General features: G+C 45.5%; 1 long non-coding RNA gene across 3 annotated transcripts in view; it reads right to left on the reverse strand.

Moving 5' to 3' along the window:
• LOC116598611 overlaps positions 1-26,627 on the reverse strand; it is a 39,255-nt gene that overhangs the window by 9,843 nt on the left and 2,785 nt on the right. Inside the window, exons 2-3 of one of the 3 annotated variants that reach the window (XR_004289117.1) lie at positions 11,719-12,195; positions 6,652-7,172 (exon numbers count right to left, since the gene is read on the reverse strand). This is a non-coding gene — a long non-coding RNA (uncharacterized LOC116598611). Of the gene's footprint in view, positions 1-6,651; positions 7,444-11,718; positions 12,196-26,627 lie in introns of those variants that run through there. The other 2 variants (XR_004289116.1, XR_004289115.1) reach the window with 2 other exon arrangements.

The following is a 26,627-nucleotide window of genomic DNA, read 5'->3' on the forward strand; positions in this document are numbered from 1 at the left end:
TACTAAGATCTCCTTCTATGGCAGTTTTCTGCTATTTTTTAAACATAATGATGTAGGCACTAGCATGAGGACATGTTAGGCCTGCCCAGTTGAACCAGAAGTGCCTAAGCTCCCTGCCCTGCCCACTAATACACTAAATCAAAGCTCCCTGTGCTAACCCCACAGAGAGACAGTGCTTTGAGAGCTATCTCCCTGTCTCCTTACTTGTACCACGTGATAAAAAGTTCACTGCCTACAAATTTCCTTGCCTTGTGTTCAATTTGATGCACCCCAAGTGACATCAAACCCTTGGAGTTCAGTTACAATTGCAACTTCCATCTCCCATAGAAATGTAATCTTAACCAGTCAGAAATGCTCTGGTCTCCAAAAGAAGATGAACTAATCTGCTGGATAAGACCCCCTGCCACTGCCCCCAAGGGAAGGGAAGTTGACTCTGCCTGAAAGAAACCCTTCTTTTCTTTCTGCTAAAAATATCTCACCACACCCTCCTTCCTATAACATTCTTGTATTTTTGTACGACTTCTCAGAGCATCTCTCCACTTCCTAGATGGGGTGCTGCGAGATTCATGAATCGCTTAATAAAGCCAATGAGACCTTCAGATGCACTCAGCAGAACTTTTGTTCTTTAATAGCTATCAAGATTAATTATCCTAGACAATACTAGGACACCTTTTGTTCCCTTTCTGTTGTGTGTCATGAGAAATATAATATGACCAGTTTCCAATATAGTGGAATCATTACTACAGTCCCCTAGGGGAAATGCTCCTGACTCGGGTAGTAAAAGAATCTTGGTGTCAGGAAGCCAACATTTTGAGAATGGTTTTTAAGGTATAATTATGAGTAAGGACACACCCATCTTCCAAAGGACATCTGTGTCTTTTGCAGAGCTTCTTGCAAATCAGGCATTTTTGTTGTTACAAAAAGCTGCAATGGGTATCCTCCATTAGGGTCCTTCTGTCAAAAAGCCCGATAGTCTAGTGAAGAGACTAATATTGACGTAACAATAGTTATGAAATTTTATAACAGTAGTTATGAAAACAATTACTTAATTATCATCATGGTAAATGTTAGGAAATGCTGGGACAGGGCATATCATGTAAAGATCTAACCACCTGAGGTTGAGGGTGAATCACAAAAGGCTAAGGAAGTCACAAAGGAAGTGACATTTAAGCTGAGACTTGAAGGATGAGTAGGAGGTGGTCAGGCAACAGGGTAGAGGTAGGTACAGGAGGCAGAGGGGTCAGAATAGGTGAGGGTTTCGGGGCGGGATGTGCACCACCAGCTCCCCACACATACTAGTGCATACTGTAAGAGAGGTGGGCCCCTTCAGGAGTTAGTCACCAGCAACCCTGTCTGCCTGATCCTTAGAATGGGGCAGGGAAGTGTTGAGGGTGGCAGGGACTGGATAGCCAAGGACTCTATGTGCAACTGGGAAGCGTTTTGACTTTATTTTATCCTCTACACGATAGAGGGCTACTGGAGAGTTTTCAGGAAGGATTTTCAGAAGCTCTAGCTTGTGGCAGTGTGGAGGGTGGTCTGGAGAGGGTAAGACCGAAGACAGGAAAACCAGGTTGGGGACAGAACAAGCTGTGTGACCTTTGGCAAGTTACACAGCCTGGCTGAGCACCAGTTTCTACATCTGAAAATGGGGATGATAATTCCTATTTTATAGAGCACTGTCATGATGGCTGACAAAGTGTTACAGATATTAAATGCTCAGTAAATATTCACATTTATTATTTGCCTAAATTCTTCATTCTTCCTTTCACATCTACTTTGCCACAAAATCCTACTCATCCTCCCTCCTAAATACCCCTAAATCTGTTTTCTCCTCCCTAACGCCTTCTTTACTTAACTCTCATAAATTCTAATTTGGTTGCCTATCTGGGTTCCTGTATGCAATCTCCCTCCCCTAAGCCACCCCACACCCCACACCTTGGCTACTAGCAAATTAAATAGAACCCTGAATTTCATCTGCCTACTTGAAAACCCTCCTGATTCTTCAAGCATTAAACAGCCATTACCAAATCCCTAAGTATGGGCTATAAGGTTCTTAACGATCGCCCACTCCACCTATCTGTCATCCCTACTCCTTACCACCCTCCCAGCCCATCCCCACTCTGTTCCTTCTACTGTAGACATTTGGGGTACAAAATGGTCCCTCAACACCCATGCTCCTTCCCACCCCACATCTTTATTCACACTTTTGCTTCTACTCCGGGAACCTTCCTCCACTGGTGCCTCACAAACAAAAACCCGGATCATACTTTGAGACCCTGGGTCAATGTCACCTCTTTCTTCCTTTATGTTCACCAACTCCCCGGATCCTAAATTTCTTCCTTCCCTGGATTTCTATAGCATTGGGTACATCCTTATAGTCCTTATCACATGTATTATATTTTGTTTATGTTAATGTTTCACCTCCAAGATTATGGATTTCGAAAGAACAGCAACCTTCTTTAACCACCCTTGTATCTTCCCTCAGAGCCTAGCACAAACTCTATCAGGTACTAGGCCTGCTGAACAACTGAATGGATGAATGAATCAAATGTAAGAAGTCACACTGCATTTAATCAGCCTGGTGATTAAGAGGACTTCGACTCTAAGTGGCCAGTGTTTAGGAGATCTGCTTAGGCCTTGGTAGCCTGGTTCCTCCCTGCCTCCAGGGAATGTGGTCAGAGGAGCAACTAATTCCCTCTCTCTTTCCTCACCTGCTCGCACCTGGACCCCACCTTGGGACCCAGCCGGCAGACCTGTCCTTGTGTGGAGCTGCAATGCCATCTACTGGTGACTGGAAGACCTGCAGGTCAGGCTGAAGGAGGAAGGGAAGGAGGAATTAAGGGCCCCTCTGGCTTTATCTGGCCATAGAATCTGTTATTGGACCCCACACTGGACAGTTTTCCCCATCTATATGGAGGCCTTATTTGTATTTCTTTTGTCTAAAGACATTCAGCCATATCTCAAAGGTCAGAACTATTTCTTGAAACCTCTCAAAGCCAGGACCCCCAACTCACACAGTCCCCTCAGAAGGTAGAGACCCTAACTCCATGAACCAAACATCCTCCTTGGTTCTCTCAGGGAGTACAACCTCTCACTTAGGACCTGTTGACCATACTCGAGAATTTGTGACAGTAGCCTCTCCTTTAAGTTTTGGTAACCAGATGGCTCCATCAGTAAGCAGTGCTACTGACAGATGCCTTAGTGATGAGGTACATTTCCTCAGGTCCTCAATGACCAGACTCCACCCTCAGCAGTGTCAGTGACTGGGGACCCTCACTCAGACCTGTGATGACCTCCCAGGTGAACCCTCTCAGTGACCAGGACTCTCACCTAGACCCTCACTCAGTTACCCAAGCTTTTCCCTCCATTCCTCTAGCCCTGCACTCAGTCTCTCAGTGAGCCAGTTCTCACTCAGGTCTCTGTGACAGGGCCTCTACCTCAGGGTCTCTTCAGGGATGGCACTGCTGAAGTAGAACCACCAAAACTGAAAAAAAGTTTTTAAAACAAATTTGGTATTTGCAGAAAAACATCAATGAAACTAACCATCACAGGATAAACCTGAATTGTATTACTGAACTAAACTTATTCTATGGTTTAATTGTTTTACTTTGAATGACATATGAAGATCAGCCAGAACCTTTAACAGGTTTAGACCTTTCAAAGTTTGGATTCAGCCCCTTTCCCACAGGGACCTGGTGCCCATCACTTAGGGCTCAGAGATCGAGGGGACTTCATTAAGGTTTAGTGAGCATAACAAGAGCTAGGCTGTCCCTCCAGACTGCCCATCTCCTTTCTACTTCCCGCTGGTCCCCGAAGAAGCTGCCAAAGCCCCTTGCCTCCTGCTTTGTCCCTGGGCCCCATGTCCAGACAGGGGCCACAGCTGGGCCCAGGTCTCATGAGGAAGTGTGAGCCTGCTGGACTAATTGGTAAATCCCATGGACAATCTCCCAAAAGGCCAGTTTTGGCCACCTCTGCCCCAGCCCACATGCATCAGAAGTGATTAGCAATAACCCTCCTTAAGACACTGCTGCCAAACAGAAATCCACGTGAACAGTATAACAGATAAACAAACCAACTTCTACTTTTACCCCAGGTCCCCTGGGAACATAGTACAGGGTCCAAAGTAAATATGATCATGGAAGAAACTGGTGGGATGGATGTAGGAAATTGTGACTCACCATCCCCACTCCCATTCCCAGCCCTCCCAGAACCTTTTGTTCCCTCTATTTTGGCCCAAGCAGGTTCCCCTGCACTTGACCAGACTGCCCATGGAGTCCCCTTAAGCATTAACCACTGCTCTAGGTTGCCAACTGCCCCAAGGCCTGTTTTCCCCTTTCATAAGAAGATCCTTCAGCATTAAGACTTCTTTTCAAAAACAAAACCATCCCCTGCTTATGAAAATTACTGTGGGTCAATCATTCAATTCAATTCAATTCATTCATTCATTCATTCCTATCACACGACTTTATTAAACTCTATGTGCAGGGGCCTGTGCTAGATGTTGGGGATACAGCAGTGAATAAAACAGTCAGAATACCTATCCTTGTGGAATTTACCTCCAAATGGGAGACACAGATGTTAGATAAACTACACAGTTACTTATTTAATGAACAGTATGATACAAGCTGCAAAGGAGTAGGCCTAGCATTATACATCTAGGCCAGGGCTACATGCTCTGGGTGATTAAAAAGAAGTAGATTAGACATAACTGTACTGTCAAGGAGTCAAAATTGAGGTGGAGAGCCAACTTGGAGCTCCTGCTAGGGGAAGGAGAAGGTTGCAGAAGACTTACACTCTAAAAAGAAAGTCCTTGAGAATATCTCAAGGACTCCTGATGACTGGAAAAGACAAAAAAATGGGTAAAGGAGCCCAGGAAACAGGGCCAACAAGTCAGGGCTGGCATGATAAACTAGTGCCAACAGGCCAAACATGAAAGCAAACGAAGTTTAGAAAATGTAGCCCCAGAGAGCTGCTGGTAGTACCAGTTGGGTAGGGAGGGAGGCATAAAGGGAAGGCAGGGTTTCTTAGAGACGGGGTAGGAGGTATGCAGGCTTCCCTCGCCTGTTCAATCAGTCTGCACGGATAAATGTCAGGCATTGTGCTGGGCACTAGGGATACAACAACTAATGGAAAAGTTTAATGGGGGAAATACACAATTCAACACAATAATCGCTATAAAATATATGCAGGAGGCCCGGTGATGACTTATCCTTGTAATAATGTCACCCTCACTAATTCAGAAGAAAAAGGGGTGGTGTCACAGCCAGAATGCAGGAATTGCTTCTCCAAAGCCTGTGCCACACACACACACAGTAGCCAGGAGTGGGCAGACTGCTAACACGCCAGAAGTCATGCCAATTTCAAGTCATCGTATTGCATTGAGATGTAACAGTTATTTTTACCACCGACTTTCATTTCCTGCACAAATCCTGTCCAGGTTTAGATAAAATTGGGTTTAACCTTTGAGAGCGTGTATGAACATGGATGCCATCCATCACACGTGGTGGGAGGAGAGAAGATTGAGAATGGCTGATGCACATGGCTGAGAATGAGTCTAGTTCCTTAGACCAGGGAGGCAGCTGAGTGGGAGGCCGGCGGAAAGGAGCAGCAAAGGATGAATCAGGGTTTCGTGTCCTGGAGACCTCTCCTGTGTGAAGGAATGGAGGAGGGCCCCAGACCTCGCAGGTCTGGAGCAGGGAGGAGAGGAAGCAGCCCAGGGCCCTGGAAAGCCTCGTGGCAGAGCAGCGGCTCCTGACTATGGGACACGCATGCTGCCCTTGGACATCTGACTGGTAGTGAACTATTTCTGTTTTCTATTTCCTCTTGCTCTCTCCTCTTCATAAAAACTCTCAGAAATGCTGGCTATATTTGTACTTTCTCCCATGAATATGTATTGCCTGCATAATTTTAAAAATATATTTATTAAAAGTCATATAAAGAAAAGACTCTAAAATGATATTGCTAGTTGAGCTCTACTTGGAGGAATTAAAGCAAGTTTGGCCCACCTTCCCAGAAGAGTTGTTAAAAAAAAAGATGAGCAGTTCAACCCCAGGTAGGAGTGGGGGGTTGGGGTGGGCAAGCAGCTGGTTTTTAGGTCTGAAAACCCCAAGGTTGTGGGAAGGTGGGACAGGGGAGTCAGGGTCCTTAGCTAGCTCCCTGCCCTCAAGGCCAGAGCATTCTTCCAGAACACCCCTCTGCCAGATCTCCCCAAGCTTCCACGTGGTTTGTCCCCATGAAGAAAAGCTGTTTCCATTACAGATGGATGATGGTGGCTGGAAAGACACTAAGGAGGACCACCCAGCTCCAGGCTGCAAAAGCCTTGCAAATTCGGAGGGGAGCCAGGAGAGTCTGGCAAGCAGAAAAGCCCATCTAAATGTGTGGCATCTCTTCCCTCCATCTTGGTTAGTCCATATCTGTGAGAACGAGCCCACAGTCCACCTCCCCTGTGGAATTTTCCCTGACTCCTTTGGCTACCATGAACCTCTTCTTCCTCTAATTATCAAGATTAAGCATCCCTCTTTTTTCTCTTTTGGAAACTATATGCTATATACTCTGCCTGTTTATTCACTGGGGTCTCCGTGTATTCTTTTAAAATAAATTATGAAAGTTCTTGTGGCAGTTGTCTGCAAATATTTCCCTGGTTTGTTTGCCTTTTTATTTGGGTTGCCTTTTCCTTTTTTTTTTTTTTTTTTAACATGCAAAAGTTTAAAATACTTCTACAGTCCAGTCAGTTAACCTTCTCCTTGCTATCTGCTTCTGTTCCTTCTAAGATGGAAACCTACTTCCTTCCAGAGATGTGATAAATAGTTCAGTGTTTCCAAGGTTTTTAAAGCTCCTCAGTTCATCTGGGAAGTTTGTGGTATACAATGTGAGGAAAAGATATCGGTTATTTTTTTCTTTGTTGGTAGCTGGTTTCCCCAGACCATGCACAGACTTAATCTTTTCCTTTACCAGTAATTCCTGATTCCACCTTTATCATCTATTTCTTTTCTCCAAGCAAACTTTCCAGTTCCAAGCAACCATCATTTTGACACTTGACGGTACATTTGGTATTTCTCTCTGTTAACTGCATTTGAAACTGTTTAAGTAAAGAAATCACATATTTTCCTTCCAATTTTTCATTCAGCAAGTACTGGTTAGGTGTCGACGATGGTCCATGAACTTGCTGGGTGCTGGAAACCAAATGGAGAATAAGAGAGGCATGGCTTCTGCCATCATTGTTCTCACGATCAACTAAGCAATGATGATGAACTGTGGAAAGCGTTCAGCAGAAACCAGTGTATCTTAGAGGTGATGGAGGGAAGGCACAGAAAAGGCCCCCCTGAGGTTTCCTCCTAACACCCAGGAGATGAGTGGCACAAATGCAGAGTAGGAGGCTGGCAGAATCTGGGATGCAAGGGGACCCGGGCCAGACCACCCCTACCAGAACCTTGATTCCAGCTCCTAGTGGAAAAGGAAGAGGTGAAGACGGAAACTGATGACTCTAGCTGGCTGTCCTGAGCGGGAAGTGAGGGGCAGGGGGATGGGGAAGAGCTCTAGCTCCCTACGGGTGTCATGACAACATTTCCGTGTGGTTCTCATTTCGTTCTCAGAACCTTCCCAGAGGTTCTATTATTTACTCCACCGCCTACACAGGGAGACAAATGCTCAAGGTGTTTACATTACCCACCTGCTCCCCAACATATTCAGGATGGAGACCCTGAAGCACGGGCACAGTCACCTTGTCCTGGTGTCTTCCTTCCTAGGGGTAGGGGGGACCACTGCTATCCCTGGACCTTTATGTTTCCTGTTCTCCTGTCATACGATCCCACACCTAAGTCTTCCTAACACTGTGCAGACTCACCAGAGTCCACAAACTGGCAGGGGTCTCGGTCAGACCCTAGAATCTCTGGGCCCATACCCATGATTGACTTTTCAAGTCCTATGTTCTCCACTCAGACACATTAAGAGCTCGGTGAGCTCCCACATAGTCAGTCCTCACTGCCTGCTGTTTGTTGCAGATATTTACACGGAAGCTTCAGTGCACCACACACACAAATGAAGAACTGCAGCCTTCCCAGGAATCTTTTGGGACTTCTTTCCCAAAACCTTCCTATTCCCGCCATTTCATTCTGAGCAGGCCATGCCCAAGGCCCACCCGTACGGCCACCATCTTCCTTCGAACCCTGTGCTCTAACTTCATGCCGGTCGCCTCCCAGCCTTCTCACTCCACTGCTGTGCCACTGTAAATATAGTCACTGTTCTTCCTAACAGTGTTATTCAAGGTGTGGCCTGAGGACCAGAGCCAGGCCACAATTCTTTGTACCTGTCCAGATGAGGTGAGTTCAGAAATTAAGAGTAAGAGCATAGAAACTTGTATAATGATTTGACTAAATGATTATGTGATCTGAATTCAATAATAAGAAGTGCACTAAATGCCATCAGTAGAGCACTGGCTTGGATCCTGAAACAGAAAAAGGACGTTAGTGGGGAAAACTGCTAAAATCTGAAGAGTCCGTAGTTCAGTTAATTGTACTATACTGAAGTTAATTCGTTAATTTTGATAAATATACCTTGGTTATCTACAATGGTGATGTTAGGGGAAGCTCGGGGCAGGCTATACAGCATCTCCGCTCTCTTGGCAACTTTTCTGTAAATCTAAAATTATTCCAAAATGAAACTTGTATTTTTTAAAATATGGGCTTCTGTTTTATATGTTTTTTCTTCAATTTCATTTTTTGAGCAATTTAACTGAATTTTATAAAAGTGTCAGTCTGCGATGGATCCAAAACGGAAATTTTAAAAATAAAACTGGTCTTTCCCCACAGACGGCCGGAAGAGAACGGCTTTATCTGTATCTCCCACAGCACTTATCACCATGATCTGTACAGATGCTGATCACAAACACTTGTTAGAGGCACCTGGGTGGCTCAATCGGTGAAGCGGCTGCCTTCAGCTCAGGTCGTGATCCCGGGGTCCTGGGATCAAGCCCCGCTTTGGGCTCCCTGCTCAACGGGGAGTCTGCTTCTCTCTCTCTCTCCCTCTGCCCCTCTCCCCCAGCTTATGCCCCCTCTCTCTTGCTTGCTCTCTTTCTCTCAAGTAAATAGATAAAATCTTTTAAAAATAAATAAATAATTGGATACTTGCTGATAATGCCCAAACTCACAGGTGCAAGTCTGTGGACCAGTTACTGTACACAGACTGTGGCTACAGTCACAACCCAGCACTGTATCACTCAAATTCTGGCACATTTCAGGGCTCAGTCATATACCCAGCTCTGTCACAGCTCAAGGCCAAACACAGGCTATGACAGGACCCTAGGAAGTAGTGACAGGACAGGCTCTTGGTTGTTGACAGGGTCCTAGGATGTGCCTTTATTCAAAGAATGACAAGCCCCGCTCTGTGACTGTACAGAGTACAACAGTATAGTACAGAGCACAACTTTGTTGAGGTACAACAAAGTCCTGACATGTGACATGGTTCTAGCATGTGACTGGACCCTATGATGGGCAGTATTGACTGCTGGGCTGTGCCAAGTTCTGGCTGCAGCAAGGAACGGACTCCAGTTCTCTCTGGGTTTCACAGGGCGCCGGATGTTCTGCGAAACAATCGCTCTAATGCTCAGGGCAGATCCTAATTTGTCTTGGATGGGTGGACTGGGACAGCTGAACCAACCCACAGGTGAAAGTGCATCTGGGTGTGTTGGGCCAGATTACAGGTTTTTGTTCTGTGTTCCAGAACTATTGATTGAGCCTGTCCCGGCTCCTGGGGTAAGGAACAGACACAGGACTCCTAACTCAGCACAGAATTCTCTTGCTTCCAGGGGATCAGCCTGGGGCCATCACCCCAGGGAGTTTGGCTGGAGTCCATCTAACACGCCCCACGCCTCCAGGCCTTGCGGCTCCCAAAGCTGATGGAGGCTCCCCTGAGCCTTTCTAGCTGAGCTTCACCCCAAGGACTGCTCACCAGCTGCCCCCCCTCCGAGTCCTGGCTGCATGGGGTCACAGTGCCATCTGCTGGCTGCCGTGAGTCATGCTGGTCAGACCCAGAACATCCTGTGTGCTAGGCCGCCTGCAGGCACTGGGAAGGCTTCTCCAAGCATCTCAGTTCAGGGTTAATGGAGTGGCCTCCCTCTCAAGAGCCCAGCTACCAAGAACTTCACTAAGACTGCAATGATCTGCTCATGCCACTACCAGACATGGCCCCCAGGTCCCTGGGATCAAGCCCCTCACTCAGCCCCTAATTCCTGTCCCCAGTAACCAGGGCTTTCACTCAGACCCCATAATGACCAGAAACCTTCACTTGGGCTTCAGTGACCAGAACACCTCACACAGGTCCCACATTGACCAGAGCCTCTCACTTAGGCCCCCTGCATGACATGGCCTTACATTCAGGCCATTCAATGACCAGATCTATAGCTTATGACTCCCAGAGACCCTCATTCAGGACCCTCTGCACCTCAGTAACTAGAGACCCTTACTCAGAGCCCTGTGGACATATGGAAAGGCATTTTGGGGAGCTCTTGTGTCCCTAAAAGTGAGGCAAGGCCCATCTGGTTCCCCCATCTCTCTTCCTCCCTCCCCCCGATCTCCCCAATCTCCCCAGGACTTTCCATCTTAGTTTGCTGTTGCTCCTAGTCCCTGCTTCAGATATGGCCACAGCTGTGCCCTGGTCTCATGAGGAGATCTGGTTCTGCAGGGTCAATTAATCCCATCCCAGGAGCTCTGGCCTGAGAAGACCAGATTCCATAGCAAGGCCGCCTACCCATTACCACCTGGAGCTCACTTCTGCTGGCTCCCCAACACCAGGCCACACACATATGTGTCACCTCATATGCACACAGAGACCCGTCACAGACAAGGCCTCTGTCATATCACAGTCTGGCCATACAAAGGCCGAGCACTCCCCAGACCCAGCATTCCACCAAGCCCTGGTGCTGATTCTTCCATTCTCCTTTTCTTCCAGACCCCAGCACGAGCCAGCCCTGCCCTCCTTGGTCTTTATCCCATTCATCTATTCATTCAAACAAGCATTAAATGAGCCTCTAGTTGTGTTGGGAATCACCTAAATGGCCGCTTGGGGGTTTGCATGCAGGGACAGCAGCAGAGAAGGGGCATTTGGGCTGAGATGCAAAGGATGAGTAGGAGTTTGCCAGAGGTATTATGCCAGAGTATGTTATGTAATAATACCAGAGGTATTATGCCAGGAGTATGCCAGAGGTATGTTCACAACAGAAGTGAACCTCTGCCAGAGGATCAAAGGATAGGAAGGTATTTGAAAAAGGAACTGATATACACAATGCCCAGAGGGCCCAGCTGCTGAGAGATCTCCATAACCACCTAGCATGGTGCAACATGAAAAGCAGGCAAGAAGACTTGGCCAGAGTCAGCTATGGAAAGTAGACTATGGGACTGGGGGCAAGGGTGGATGTGGGGAAACCTGTTAGGATTAACTTGAAACCATCTACGCAACAGATAACACAGTTTTGGCTAAGATAGTAGCTGCAGAGGTGATCGGCAGCAGGATTTAGGATACATTTTGGAGGAGAAATAGATGTGAGTTGGTGGTGAATAAAATCTGGAGATAAGCAAGATGAATGCCAAAGATGACTTCAAGTCTCTAGTACAAATAATTATGTAGATTGAGACACCTAATCCCTCGCTGGGAAGACTGGAACAGTATCAGATTCAGGAAAAACGATCCCAAATTCCATTTTAGAGATAATTAAGTTAGAGATACCTGTGCTCAGAGGTAGGGACTGGAGATATGAATCTGGAACTCATCAACACACAAGAAGTATGTGAGGCTGTGGGTGTAGACAAGATCACTGGGCTCTCGGGAGATGTAGGGATGCCTGGTTCTGGGTCAGGCTGACCCAAAAACGTTCCCAGAATAGCCAGCAGATCTTCCTTATCACAGGATTCCCCTTATCTTATTTTTTCCCCCTTGGTCAGAAGTGAATCTCTGCATTCCAATAAGGCCTTTCAACTCCTATAAGCAAGGCCCCTGGTCTGACCCCATGACTCAGGGGATCACAGTTTTCTGTATCCTGTGGCACCTGTGAATGGCTGGAGGTGGCAGTGCTGCTGGTAGGTCTGGGTCCAGATCCAGTGGCCATGGTCTCTATTTCCTCCCTTCAGAAGAAGCAGCACAGGACTTTAGTAAAAGAGATCTTGGAGGATGGAAGATCTTCCAGGTATGCCCCAAACTCATAACCTATAAAAGAAAAGATCAAAATTTTAACAATGGAAAAATTGAGATTCTGCATTGAAAAATCCACCATGAAGGAAAAGACAAACTGGAAAAAAACTGATACTCATATCAGTGACAAATGCTTAATTTCTCTAATATGGAAAAAATTTCTAGAAATCAATCATAATAATACCAACAGAATAATAATCCAACAGAAAAATGGGCAAAGGAAAGGGTTCCAATAAAAGAATATATGGATGGCCCTAAATATGAAATGATCAACTTTACTTATAAAAAGAAAAAGCACAAACTAAAACAACTCTGAAGTATCATTTTGTATCTAATCTTATTACCAAATATAACGCTTTGCTACGGTGACATTGTTAGGAGACAGGCAATCCAAGTATTTATTTTTATATGCATAGAAGATCTCTGGAAAGACACCAAAGAAACTGGTAATAATGCCTGCCTCTGAGAAGGGGAGCTCATGGGGACAGGAGACAGGGATGGGGCACTGATTTGTTTTCATTTTATAACCTTTTGTACCTTCTGAATTTTGAGCCATGCAAATGTGTTACCTTTTAAAATTTTTAATAAAGTTCTTTTAATCAGTAAAAGGATATAAATTGAAATAAATGAATGTGCTTATTGCCTGAGCCCAAATCTATGTTTTCAAACTTGCCTGAAATGTGCTGTCCCTCTGCTTGGCCCATCCAAATCCTATACACATTGGAAGACCCACATCAGGCACTACATTCCTCTGGAGTCTTTTTTGACCACCCCAGCCCACACTGACCTCTCCCTTCACCGAAGAGTCATCTCCTACAATCTGAGTCCAGTAAATACAGGTGGTAAAAGAACACCGAATAAAAAGTAGAAAGCCTGAATTCTCATCTGAGCTCTAGCACTAAATCGCTCAACAATTCCACACAGTCTCTGAGCTTCTATGGGTGAAGAAAGTGACAGCACTGAGCAGGTGAGAGAATGCAAAGAGGGAATGTCAAGGCAAGTTTAATTAGCCCTGGTACTGAAGGGTTACACACAGCAACAGAGGCTACAGTGCTCTGCAGGATCCCAATTCTCCTCTCCTTCTTTGGCCCACAGATTCCCCAGGCCTCCTCCTTGCCCCACTTCTTGCCAAGGGAATCTGAGCAGTAGCAGCAGGCACTATTCCAGGCCCAGGATTTCATGAAAACTGCTTCCAAGCCTGGATCACCTCTCTCTCTCTCTCTTCCCACCCACACCCACACTTCCACCTGCTGCCCGGATTTCAACATGCAGGCAATTCAAGGAGTCATGAGCTAAAGGTGATAGAACCTCTGTCTACCTGTGTCCCTCTCACTTCTCTTTCACCACAGACCCACACTGGACAGTGAAAAGAGCCAAAGGTAAATCCATATTGGGTTAAGTCACTGATATTTTAGGACTGTTTCTTAAAGCAGCTGAAGTTACTTATCCTGAATAATATGTAAGTATGGAAATAGAATAATGGTCCTATAAATCCAATATTGTCTCACAATATTAACTGTGTTTCCCTAATCAATTGGTTTTTGTGCTGTCCATAGCACAACTTTCGTTTTCCTCAAATCACCAACTTCCCATCCACACTTTTCATGTATGCCTTCATACTACAGTGGTACAGATCTGTCTGTCCAAGGACAGAAAACCAAAGCTCCATTTGTAAGCTAAGGAATCAGACCACCTCTTTAGTCATTTAAAACAACTTGAGCTATTTTCTTACCCAGCCAAGGACTACAGAAAAGACCCTTTTTGTTTGCTTGTGTTAACATTACTCATTATGTTCTTGGTACACACTGGAATGCCACACACATTTCCCACCTTTTCAATGATGTCCAGTCCCTGGGGCACACACTCTCAAAGGTTTATGCAGCACCCTGATATCTATAACTATTCCCTAAACTGGAGGAAAGCTTGACATTTTATAGGCCTGTCTCTAGCTGGCAAGACTTTCACAATGGAAGGGGGACAGAAAAAGGCGTACGCTGGAATTTTGACAGCATGGCCTGGAAGCAAGTCCCAAGTCTTGATTCCACTGATCAATCATTTAATCTCTCTAAGCCTCGGTTTCCTAGAAACTGGGGATGATAACAGTACCTGTCTCAGGGTCATGTTGTCATAATTTGATTAAATGCTCTACTTCCTGGCTTCCTCCTCCCTTTCTTAGGTGCTAAGATACTAAAGCCCAGCTCCAGAATCTGATTTTACTCCCCACTCCCTCCAGAATGTGTGCGTTAAATTCTGACCGCAGTAAATGAAATTAAGAATTTGAATATTTTCAATCCAAAGAAATGGTGAGAGGGACAAACAAGATTTCAACATAAAGGATACAACAGGTCTGGCAAGTTCTAGAAGGTCACCAGCCCTGCCCATACTCACACCTGCACAGGACTTGGAAAGCAGCCAACTCTCCCATGCAGTGAGATGGGACCTATAACTCTCAGCCCCAGTGATTTCCATGCATCTTTGAGTATTCAGCACATGAAAGTTAAAGCAGGAGGTTTGCTTCGGCTGGAGCTTTGCAGCAGATAAAAAGCAAAAGAAAGTCCATTATTGGCTACTGGTAACGTTGCATACAGTGTCACAAGGGAGGAACAGATCAGAGATATTTTTAAGAGAAAAACACTAAAAGAGAAGAAAACTGTTGCAGAAAATAATATACTTGCCTTGCCTCTTGGCTTAGATTTAAGCAAGACAAGAAAGATAAGGGAAATAACAAGGCTTTGAGCCAGGCGGGCAGGAGGCCCAGTTATGAGATATGTCCTTATGTTAGACAATGACTTCACATACTTTTAGGTGATAAAGGCTGAAATTAACTGTCTTGGCTAAGAGGAAGCTCCCTCTCCCATCCTCACCAAGGGCAAAATGCAAGTATATTGCAGGTTGCTTATGTCAGAGTTGAGTGTTCTAAGGGGAAAGAGCATAAAGCGGGAAGGCCATCCTAACAAGGGGTAATACTGGGAACTGAGTGTCTCCATAGGATCTAGGGTTTTTGATGCTATTTGAAGCTAAAACCAGAACCATCATTTTGCTTTTCATCCCAGAGTACCTGCCTTGCATCTTGAACCCTCCACTGAAGCTAGGCTGAGTTAGCAGGTAGCTTGTAAAACCAAGGCCCTTCCATCCCTCAATAATATCAGATAACGGGTGAAGAGCACATGTCACCTCATCACCTTGTGTTTGCAGCATTTACAGGAAGTCAATGTTGCGAGTGGCTGAGAAGGAACAGAAGGGATGGAGGAGGCAGGAAAGAAAAGCCAAAACCGAGATGCCAGAGAAGCAGAGAGAAGGGAGTGCTGGAAGACAGAGTCATCCAACATGCGCAGACCCAGAAGAGAAAGACCGAGAAGTGCCCACTAAATCTATTCATGTGGAGGTCATAAGTACCTTAGCTGTTCTGGTAGACTGGGGGCGTCGAGATGAGATGGGAGTGTTTTGAAAGACAAATAGCTGAGGAATTGGAGACGGCACACGGGGAGAGCCCTTTTGAGATGCTCCCTGTTTCAGAGAGCAAAGAAATGGGGACTGGAGATCAGATTTGGTCTGGAGAGGGGATTGTATATATTTTGCCTTGCTTATGTTTACTTCATTTTTAAAGATGGAATGTCAATTGGATTTTCAAGTTGAAGGTGCCAGAGAGGTGGAGTACATTGAGACAGCTGATTTCCTCCATCAGCCCTTCTCCTTTATTCCATGGTAGTTGAATCTATGAATTTCAGTTGGGTAGAGGGCCTCCTGATGGGTAAGGCTGCTCAGCCACTTGATGGTGACCCTGGCATAACAGTTCCTCCTGGTCTGACCTTCTCCTCCAGACTCCCAGCCCACCTCTTACCACCAAGTCCTCACTCTCAGAAGTTCCAAAGGACCTTTTCTAGTTTCTCCAGGGCAAGAAGGGGCGAATTAAATTATCTGCTTCATTCTGTTCTCCATCGCCATAATGACATAAAGCCTACGTCTTGATTCCCCTTTCCCTGTCATTTTCAAAAACTTACTTGAAAATAAACATACATACCAGGTACCAACACACCACTCTTAACATTCCTACTATTATAACAATCCTAATTTTCCATGAAATAATGTGGCTATTTGCACTGTCTACAGCAGGGCTCAACAAACACTTCCTGTAAAAGGCTGGATGGCAAACACTTTGGGTTTGAGGGTCAGAGAGTTTCTGTGGTGACAGCTCAGCTCTACCATTCAGGTGTAACAGCAGCCACAGAAAGGAGATGATAAATAAGCGTGGCTGTGTTCCAATAAAACTTTATGGATACTGAAATTTGAATTTCCTGTAATTTTCATGTGTCCTAATATATCATTCTTCTTTTGTTTTTTTTTAATCATTTAAAAATATAAAAACCATTCTCAGCTCATAGACTGTCCCCCAAAAAAGGCAACAGGCCAGAATTTGCCCACCCCAGTCTAGAGCTGGAGCATGCAGAAAGGAAAAAAATGGGCACACAAAAATATTTCAAGCTATCTTATGGTAGTGGAATACTATACTGATTTTAAGTTTTAAAGTAGGAGGAGCTGCTTATCACTTCATTCTTTAAGTTTTCATGGAGAGAAAGGATTCTGCTCCACTCTCCAAGAGAACACCCTCCTGGAAGAATACTTCTGGTCTCTTTCTCCTCTCGCTGAATGAGTAACTCGGGTGCTGAGATGAGACAGTGTTTGCCAAACCATAGCCCAGTCTCCTGGCTCTTGCTCTCTCGTAGGACTTGAAGGCCCATGTGAACCACACTCTTCCTCCATTTCTGTTCTTGAGTCAGATCTAGCTTCTCCTTCTAGGGCAGCAGAGCACGCACATCACAGGCAGGGCACAAACCAATCCACCGAGGTTCAAGAATAAGACTTTAGAAAATTGGAGCTGCTATTTTTATTTTGTTCTCGAATTTGTATTTTATTAAGTTGTTAAAGAAAAATAGCTATGTTACAGTATGACTGTAAATTTATTATGTAATTTGTAAATGAAGGAACATTTGAGGATGAGTGCTCAAAAGTTATTTATTCATAGGGATTTGTAAAAGACAAAATTTGGATATTATTATTTTAGAGACAGTAATGAAACTGTGTTGCTCTCCTCTCCCAGGTAGATGGGCCCTGTGCCAGACTATAATCCTGGATGAGGACCCATCCCCAGAGTCTAAATCTAACTGAAAGTTTTCACTGTGGCCTCAGGCCCAAGTGTCCTACTCCAGTACAGTACCAGGTTGAAGCAGACCTCAATCCTCACCTGCCTCTGGGCATTTACCCTCCGTTCAGAATCCAGTGAGGAGCCCATGTGATTCAGCTCCCTGGAACTCTCCAAAAGTTAGCTCTCTGCCAGTTGATAGGAAAAGATATTTTGCTAAGCAAAAGAAACAATGTACTGTTTTCTCCTTTGTGTATTTTGCATGACAGACTATAAATACAGATGTAATGAATTTACTTAGTGAACTGAATGCAGAGAAGCACAAATATTCTTCAGCTTTCTTTCCGAACACAGCCTTTACACATGCTGTACTGAGACCCCTTCTCACACCACCCGTCCCATGAAGTCTCGAGCTGATCCCACAGATGGACAGTCACTTTCAAATAGAAAAACGGTTTCAAGTCAATAATTATAACAAGCTCACTCCTGTGTATTAAAATGGTTCAGTCCTGCCTAAATCAAAATACAGAAATATTTCCAGTTCAAAATGTCCCCCACCAGCCCTGCACTTCCAGCTCAGGCCAGCTCTGTGGCTTGGGAACTTGTAATAACAAAAGGAGGTGTGAAGAGTGCTTTCATCTTCCATCCACCCTCCTTCACCTGCGGCACATGACTCCTTTGGAGTCCACATGGGGTGTTTGGGTGTGAGTTTATGTGTGTGTCCCTAGCCTGTTGGAATTGGCTCTGGATAATATAGACGTACAGAGGTGTCTACATTTGGCTCTCTCCTGGGGACAGGTATGGACCTCAGAGGCCCTGTAGGGATGCACTGTTCGCTGACCTGGGGCCTGGGGAAGAAGCAGACCTGAAGGTGTATACACCCTCCAACTAATCTCCTGAGTCCCCATCTCCTCAGTTCCTCTCCACTGACGTATACTCCATAGTCTCTTATTGCCATTAGCAAGTACCATCTTGGACAAGGTTCCTTCACTTTCAGCTCTCTTCTTTGATCTTCACTTGACTTGGACGTATCATACTCTGAGCACACAGACTACCCCATAGCTGCCTTCTCTCCTTGCTCTAGCACTGAGGGCTACTCCAGCCAGACTCCGCCTGAAACTTATACAGGTGCAAAGGAGTCACATACCAAGCTCTTCCAAGAACTCTCTCACCATACTTTGCTCTGATAGCTATACTGGGATTGTGCTGGGTACACATTTCTTCAAATTTCCAAGTCTTTCTCCCCAAAGAAGATACCATATTCCCAACCACTCTTGGTTTTCTTAGCAGCATGCCCCCTGCACCCTCCCAAACATGTACACAAATGTACACACATTTAGAAAAATCATAGCACTGGCCCCAATGCTTTAAATGTCATAGAATTTGGGGGTGCCTGGGTGGCTCAGCGGGTTAATCCTCTGCCTCCAGTTCAGGTCATGATCTCATGATCTCAGGGTCCTGGGATTGAGCCCCACATCGGGCTTTCCGCTCAGCAGGGACCCTGTTTCTTTCTTTCTCTCTCTCTCCCTCTCTCTCTCTGCCTGCCTCTTTGCCTACGTGAGATCTCTGTCTGTCGAATAAATAAAATGTTTAAAAATAAATAAATAAATGTCATCGAATTTTTAGACTTCTTTTATATAGACTGAAGATGGATGTTAGGATGAGAGTCAAAGATCTGTTCACCCAACTTTTTTTTTTTTTTAAGTAGACTCCACAACCACCATGGAGTACAATGTGGGGGTTGAACCCATGACCGTGAGGTCAAGATATGAACTGTGATCAAGAGCTGCACACTTAACTGACTGGGCCACCCAGATGCCCCTGTTCAGCCAACTTCTAAGTAATTCTTTGGGTATATATATTGTCTAACCTTAAAGCTTTGGTCAAAACATTGAGGCATCAGAAGTCCCATTCAACACTCTATTATACACACACACACACACACACACACACACAGAAACATTCTAAACAATGCACAAAAAAAGAAGTTATGTTTCTCTCCAGAGAAAGGCTCCAGAGTTTGGGGTAGGAAGAAGCATTCTCTATTTAAAGCATACCTTTAGGGGCATCTGGATGGCTAAGTCAGTGGGCATCTGACTTCTGCTGACTTGGACTCAGGTCATGATCCCTGGGTCCTGGGATTGAGCCTGCACTGGGCTCGCCACTGAGCGGGAATCTGCTTCTCCCTCTCCCTCTGCCCCTCCCCCTGCTTGTGCCCCCCCTCTCTCTCTCTCTCAAATAAATAAAATCTTAAAAAAATAAATAAATAAAAAGAAAACATACCCTTTAAGTACTTGAAAAAAATTCTTAACATATGCATACACTGCTCTTCTGGTTTTAAGAAAACCAGCTTTTAAAATGAAACACTTTATTGGGGTGTGGTCCTCACACCAATGTAACAAAACAGTGTGGGTGTTATTACTCACATAAAGCAAAGCAAGGGCTTTGTTAAAGCAATTTAGACAAGTTGATTTCAAGCAAGGATTAAAGTTTTATTTCAAACTTCCCCTCAAGGAAGCTAAGCTTCCAAGAAACACAGCTGAAAAGATTTCTTTGAGGGGGAATGACGTTTTACTGAGGGGGGAGGGGGTATGTATATAAAAATTAGATTAAATACAAGAAAATCACTCCTTTATCTTTGAACAAATAAACAGTGACAGTGAGCCTTTACTTTGCCCCAGGCACCATGCCAGGGAGTGGAGATAAAATAGACACTAAAGGTCTTGCCCTCCAGCCCCCCCCCCCCATCACTCGTGGTCTTGTGGAGAAACCACTGAGTAATTGTCTAGTGTTGAGGGCCAGAGGAGTGTGCTGTAGGTGGAGCACGGGAAGGGTGCCCTGTGTGTGCTGGAGTGGCTAAGCTGAAACTTGATGGACAAGAAGATAAGCAGATGGGGGAGGAAGCAAGTCAGTCACCAGGGCCTGCGTGACCTTGATTCCTGACAGATCACCTGACACTGAAATCCTGTTTTCTGTCCTCCTCCTACCCCTACCGTCAGCCTCAGAGGAAGCTATATTCCTTTTTTTGTGCCAATCCACCTCTTAACATGTGTGCTCCATTTCTAGCAACAAAACCAGAAACCTTGGTGTCTTTAATTCAAGTGTTCCCTCTGTTCATCTGTTTATTTAGAGATCTGAGGTGGCCCCTTAGCAGGTACCAAGAGCCCTTAGATGTGGTTCTGCAGGTGTTGCTTTCCTTGTATCTCTTCTGCTTCCCCTGCTGAACAACCTTCTTCAATCCCATTTTTCAGAATTCATCTCTAACATCACCCATTACCAGCTGATCTCTCTGGCTCTCCTCACTAAAGGTCCACAGGCTATCACGACAGACTCCAATAAAATCCTTTAATGACTCAGTTACCCAGATTTGCAAACAAACTCTTCAATACCTAGGTCCTGCCTACTTCCCAGCATCTCTTCTCACAACTAGCCTTCACCTGAGCTTTTGAAGATTTCCCCTTTTACATAGTGTTTCATGCCTTTGGCCCTTTGCTTATACTCTCACTTCTAATTCATTCAAGCAATCAATCTTATGGAGGCACTGGCAGACATTGTGGTGTGTACTGGGGACACAATGGGAGCAAAACCAGACACGGTCCCCACCCTCATGAAGTCTAGAGTCTACTGGAAAGGCAGGCATTAATTAAATAAGCACATAAACAAACACAAAATTATAATTGCAATTAGAACTATGGTGGAGGATGAAGAATAGGGAAGAAGAGTAGGACAGGAGGAGAAAAGGAAGACAAAGAGGGAGAAAGGAGGAGGAGGAGGAGAAAGAGGGGAAGGGGAAAGAGCAAGAAAAAGAAAAAACAGATCAGGGAAAGCATCCTCAAGGAAATCACAACTGAGCTAAAGAATGAGTAGCACCTAATTAAGTGAAGGGGAAGGGAGATCTTTTTAGGTAGAAGGAACAGCAGATGCAAAGGCCCTGAGAAAGCCGGGAGCATGTTGTGTAGGCTCTGAAAGAATATTAGTGCATCTCAAGCACTGAAAACAAAGGAGGGGTGCCTGCATGGCTCGGTGGGTTAAGCATCTCCCTTGAGCTCAGGTCATGATCAGGGAGTCCCGGGATGAGCCCCAGGTTGGGCTCCCTGCTCACTGGGGTGTCTGCTTCTCCCTCTGCCACTCTGTCTGTTCATGCTTGTGTGCTCTCTCTACCTCTCTCTCTCTCTGAAATAAATAAAATCTTAAAACAAAAAACAAAGGAGAAACCCCTTCCTAATCTTGTCCTCTAGGTAAATAACTAATTCATATTTCAAGACTGGCCTCCTGGAAAAATTTTTTTCGTTCCCATCAACCTTTACTCTCAGGTCAGCAGGAATCCACCACTTCTTCCCTGGACCTGTTACAGTACCAATTACACATGTCACCGAAAGCCCTTTCTTGTGGGTCTGTGCTTCATGTCTGTTTCTCCCCACAGGTCCACAACCTGGCTGAGGGAGGAGCTTGTGCATAGTCATCTCTGTGTTTCAGGGTCCACAGCACAACACTTGGCACAGAACAGACTTCTAAGTGTGCGTCACCTGACCAAGGGCTGGATGGATAAATGAACAAAACTATTAACAAATGCATCCATTCCTTTGGGGATTAAGATGAAGGTCTGATGTAATCCTCCTACTTCAGTGCCACTGCCAGTCTAGTGTCAGCCTTCGCACACCCTCCAACTCCCTCCCAGGGCTCAAGTGGTCACACTGTCCTCTTCCTCAGTTCCCAAATTTGCCAGGCCTTCCCCGCCACAGGACAGTGCATGCAGTTCTCTCCACAGGGGCATTAGTCTCACCCCACCTGAGCATTCTTTAGGCCTGGTATAAAAATAACTCATTTCCTGGGGAACCTGGGTGAAGACCCTGGGCTCCAGGTGACATGCCTCCTCTCTGCTCCCACAACTCCCCACACATCCTCCATGGAAGCTCTTATTGGACTGATTAGATTTGCCGTTATTAGCGTAACAATACAGGGAAACTTCTAAATCATATTCCTCTTTAAGGCAGAGTTTCTCTCTCTCCCCTCTGAAGGGAATTGTTGTTACTGAAAGAATCCTTTCATGAGGAATTTCGGGTGGGGAGAGTGAGGCTGCATGAATAACAGCAGATGACTGTAGGATTTTTCTAGGGACGCTGAGTTCTGTGAGGGTTTTGTTTAGACAAATGTGTGTGTATGTGTGTGTTGAGCAAATAAATGTATGACTGCCTGGCAATAAAAGGACCCAAGTCACTGCTAGGTCAAGGCTTGCCACGTCTTCCATGGGTGATGAAGGGAGGTGAGTCAGGGAAAGGATTTTTCAAAGTTTCCCACATTCTTTCCTTTGGCCTTCACCTCACCACAGGGTTGCCTCTTCCCAGGCAACAGACCCTGTGAATGGGGCGTGGGGAGCCAGGAGCCCTGGGACCTGGACCTCATTAAGTCAGTGATGGTCTATACAGATGGCAGATGCAGTTTAAAAGGACGGCATCTTCCTTCCACCCTACATACTGTTCTAAGCACTCTGGATTTCACTGAGCTCACCACGACCTTGTACCATTATTATCTCCATGTCATCTAAGAAGAAATCAAAGCTCAGAAAGTGATGTGTTTTGTCTAGGTCACACAACTAGTGAGCGGCCGACCCAGAACTCTAACCCAGGAGACTGAATCTGAAGCCACTGTCCCTACCACTGAGGGTTCTGGACACACTGTTGGAACTGCCTGTCAGAAGACCATTTCTTCAGGGTCCATGTTCTTAAATTCATAGATTCCTCACTCTCTGGTACTCCCTAAAAAATCCACAAGAGGGGGATCTCTTCCCACCAGTTCCAGGATGCTGTGGGAATTATGGATTTAATTAGCAGTTTCACAGGCAGCCAGAGAGTTGGCTGGTTACCTGTATAGAATTTGAAGAGATTTCCTGACACAATGGAGCATACCCTAAGTGGGTGCCTGATCCAGTTAGCCCAAATTATTTAGGAAGTTCTCTTTCCCAACCAGGCAGTCCATATTATCCCTCTGCCAATCACTCTCCAAGCTTGGCGCCCAATTTGCTATGGAAGCAGGAGCTGTGTAAGCCTTAGATCTTTAAACACTAGGCTCGTCTCCCCTGCCCCAAGTTTCACCTATTGCCTAGTAGCCTGGGAGCCTCCAAAACAGGTTTCAGAGGTTCTAGGACCCAGAGAAAATGAAGAATAAAATTGTTTTTACCATTTTCACTCCTAGCCCCACAAAGTTCTGCTCATAATAACTCTTAGGCCCGAGGATGTCCAAATTTTATCTATGCCCTTTCTTAAGGAACCTGAGAACAGGAGTGTGGTGGACACTGCTAGAGGTCACCCAGCTTTCCCCTCAGGAATGAAAGACAGTCTCCCAGCTACAGGGGGGTGCTACTGGAATACGGCCCTCAATGATGAGCCCACACAGGAGCCTCCACCTAGGAAAACCACCTCACCCCAGGCCATACCCATACGATGCCTAGATTGATCAGTTTGGGAGGGAACAAAGGCCCAGTCCCCTTAATTCAGCCTGGAACACTTATGAGAGGTTATCTCAGCTTCAGAACTCACTGTAGGGTCGGCTGAGGCCTCTGTAGGGACTACACCAAGGTTCATCCTCCGCCTCTGCCAAACTCTACTTGCTTCCTTTCCTTCACAGGTAGCGATCCTGACAGTACTCCCTAATAAACCTCAGGCAAGTTCATCTCCATCTCAGCTTCTGCTATTGGGTCACCCAACCTGTAGAAGTTGGTGCCAGGATGCTTCAAGAAAGGAGATGGTAAGACAGGATTGTGGAGCTGGATCCTTCGCCACCCAGCCAACAAGGACACTAGCACTGGTTAAGTGGAGTTGGGAGAGTCCCCGGTGAACTGGGGTTGTGTGCTGATGGAAGGAAATGCACGGGCTGGGTCATGAGGGAAACTGTAACTATACGAGAAACAAGAGGGAAATTTTAACTGTAAGAATGAGGGAATTGAGTGTAGATAAGCTCAACTGATGCACTAGAAAAAAGTAATGAAAGGTTTAAAATAATTAATCAGCAGTTAAAAGCATGGAAAAAGTGATGGCCTGCACCAAGGGAGGCAGAAACACCATCACTGACAGGAAGGATAAAAAGGCTCAGAAGGTGGGTATCAAGAATAGATATACTATATGAGATTGGAAAACTTACAAAATAACTGTTCCATGTGTTCCATGGGATACACAATTTTCAAAAGTAATAAGGAATGTTTAGTAAGAGGGGCACCAGCATCACTAAGAAATTCCATAATGGCCCTCCTATACAGGCCTAGACTGATGGCAGAAAACACCCCTGCTGAGCTGAGCTCACTGACAGCACTAGAAATGACAGGACTTTCCTCCCAAAACAGAGACTAGGGGGCAGCATCACTTAGCATCACTAAGAAATTCCATAATGGCCCTCCTATACAGGCCTAGACTGATGGCAGAAAATACCCCTGCTGAGCTGGGCTCACTGACAGCACTAGAAATGACAGGACTTTCCTCCCAAAACAGAGACTAGGGGGGCAGCATATCATCATTAGAAACCTATTACCATAGACCCCATAGTGTGGGCTCTCACTTACCAAAGCTGATACAGGTTTCTGACACATGTCAAATGTCTAACCCACTAGCAGCAAAACAGAATCCAAGTCTCCAACATGGCATCATACCTTGAAGAGACCAACTAGCCTCTTACTGGCAAGTTGACGATACTGGATTCCTTCCACTCCAAAAGGTGAAGCAATTTGTTTTGTCAGGAATAAATACATATTGCAGGCATAGTTTTGTCTTTACTGCCCACTGGGAATCAACTATCACCATGCTCTAAGAGCTTACAGTGTTTGAACAACAGGCATGGGATCCCATCATATCAGACCAAGGACCCAGTCTTTAGCAAAGGAGGTATAAAGTGAGCACATGACTAGGAGACCCACTAGTCACATTACATATCACATCACCCAGAAACCACCAGCCTGATACAGTGTTGGAATGGGCTGGTGAAGGCACAGCTAAAGCATAAACTTGAAAGTGACACCTACAGAAGATAGGGTGCCATCTTCCAACGTGCAGTGTCCACTTTAAAATAGCAACCTTTATATAGTGATATGTGCCCAACAGATAGAATTCATGAGTCCAGAAAGAAGGAAGGAAGCAGGAATGGCCTTCTGACCATTAATCTTGTGATCCACCTGGGGAATTTGTACTTCCTGCTCCTGTAAGTCTAGGCTCTGCAGATTTAGAGGTCTTGATTCCCAAAGGGAAAATGTGTCCAACAGGGGACAGAGCATGACTGCTGCCCAGGAACTTGGGCTCCTTTTGTGAAAGGACCAGCAGGCAAAACGAGACATCACTATCTTGGCCATAGAGAGGGTCCTGATAACAAGAACAGAGAAGGCAGGGCAGCTGCTACACAAAGGAGATGTTGGCTGTCCTGATACCAGCTACAGTACCTATAATTCTTCCCACTAGCTTTCCTTTTCTAAGTTGCCACCATGAAGGGAGACTCACAAGAATGCTGAAAGAGCTGCTCCCAGACCGTATATGAAGAAATGGATCCAAGTGGCACACAAGGTGTATGGACGGTGGTGGATGCCTGGTCTCCATTCAGGAATGAAGGACTTATTCTCCTGGCCGATAGGAGTGCTCTCAACAGAAAACCCTCAGCTATCAGCCCCCTACAGGCATTTCCCCAAATGAAGCAAACACACTCATGCCATTTCAGGACAATTCTGAAGGGTCATCCCAGCTTCAGAACACCAATATGATCCACTGAGGTCTCTACCAAGACAGCATCAAAGCTCAACTTGTCCCTCTCCTCAGTCCTGCTACCTTTCCTTCCTTCCACAGCTGTAGATTCCAAGAGCACTTCCTAAGAAATCTCTTGTATGTTCATCTCTGTCTCAGAACCTAATTCCTGGAGAACAATGTATCCATGTCAGGGGAAGAGGGGCTTTTGATCACCTACCCAGAAGGGTAAGAGCGTGTGACACACAGCAACGATGGTACCGCCAAAAGCAACACTATGAAACACTGTGAGAAAGAGAACTGGGCAAGTGAGCAAGGAGGGAGTGAGCAAGAAAGATGCTGTAAAGGAGATGCAACATGAGCAAAGGAAAGGACCTCCTGAGATAAGGTCTTGGAGAATAGAAGGAATTTGGGCCCTAAGGGTCATCAATGTCCTCTTACATAGGAAGGACAGAGACTGAGAGCAGTAATAATTAAGGAGAAATGGTGCTATTTGAAGTCCCCTTCTTAATAACCATCTAAAGATACCCATCCTACTGTCCATCAAGATGGACCTTAACTCTCCCCTTTGTGTCTCCCCCTTCTCTTGTTAA

Source organism: Mustela erminea, chromosome 9 (genome assembly GCF_009829155.1).
Source record: "Mustela erminea isolate mMusErm1 chromosome 9, mMusErm1.Pri, whole genome shotgun sequence".
NCBI lineage: Eukaryota > Metazoa > Chordata > Mammalia > Carnivora > Mustelidae > Mustela > Mustela erminea.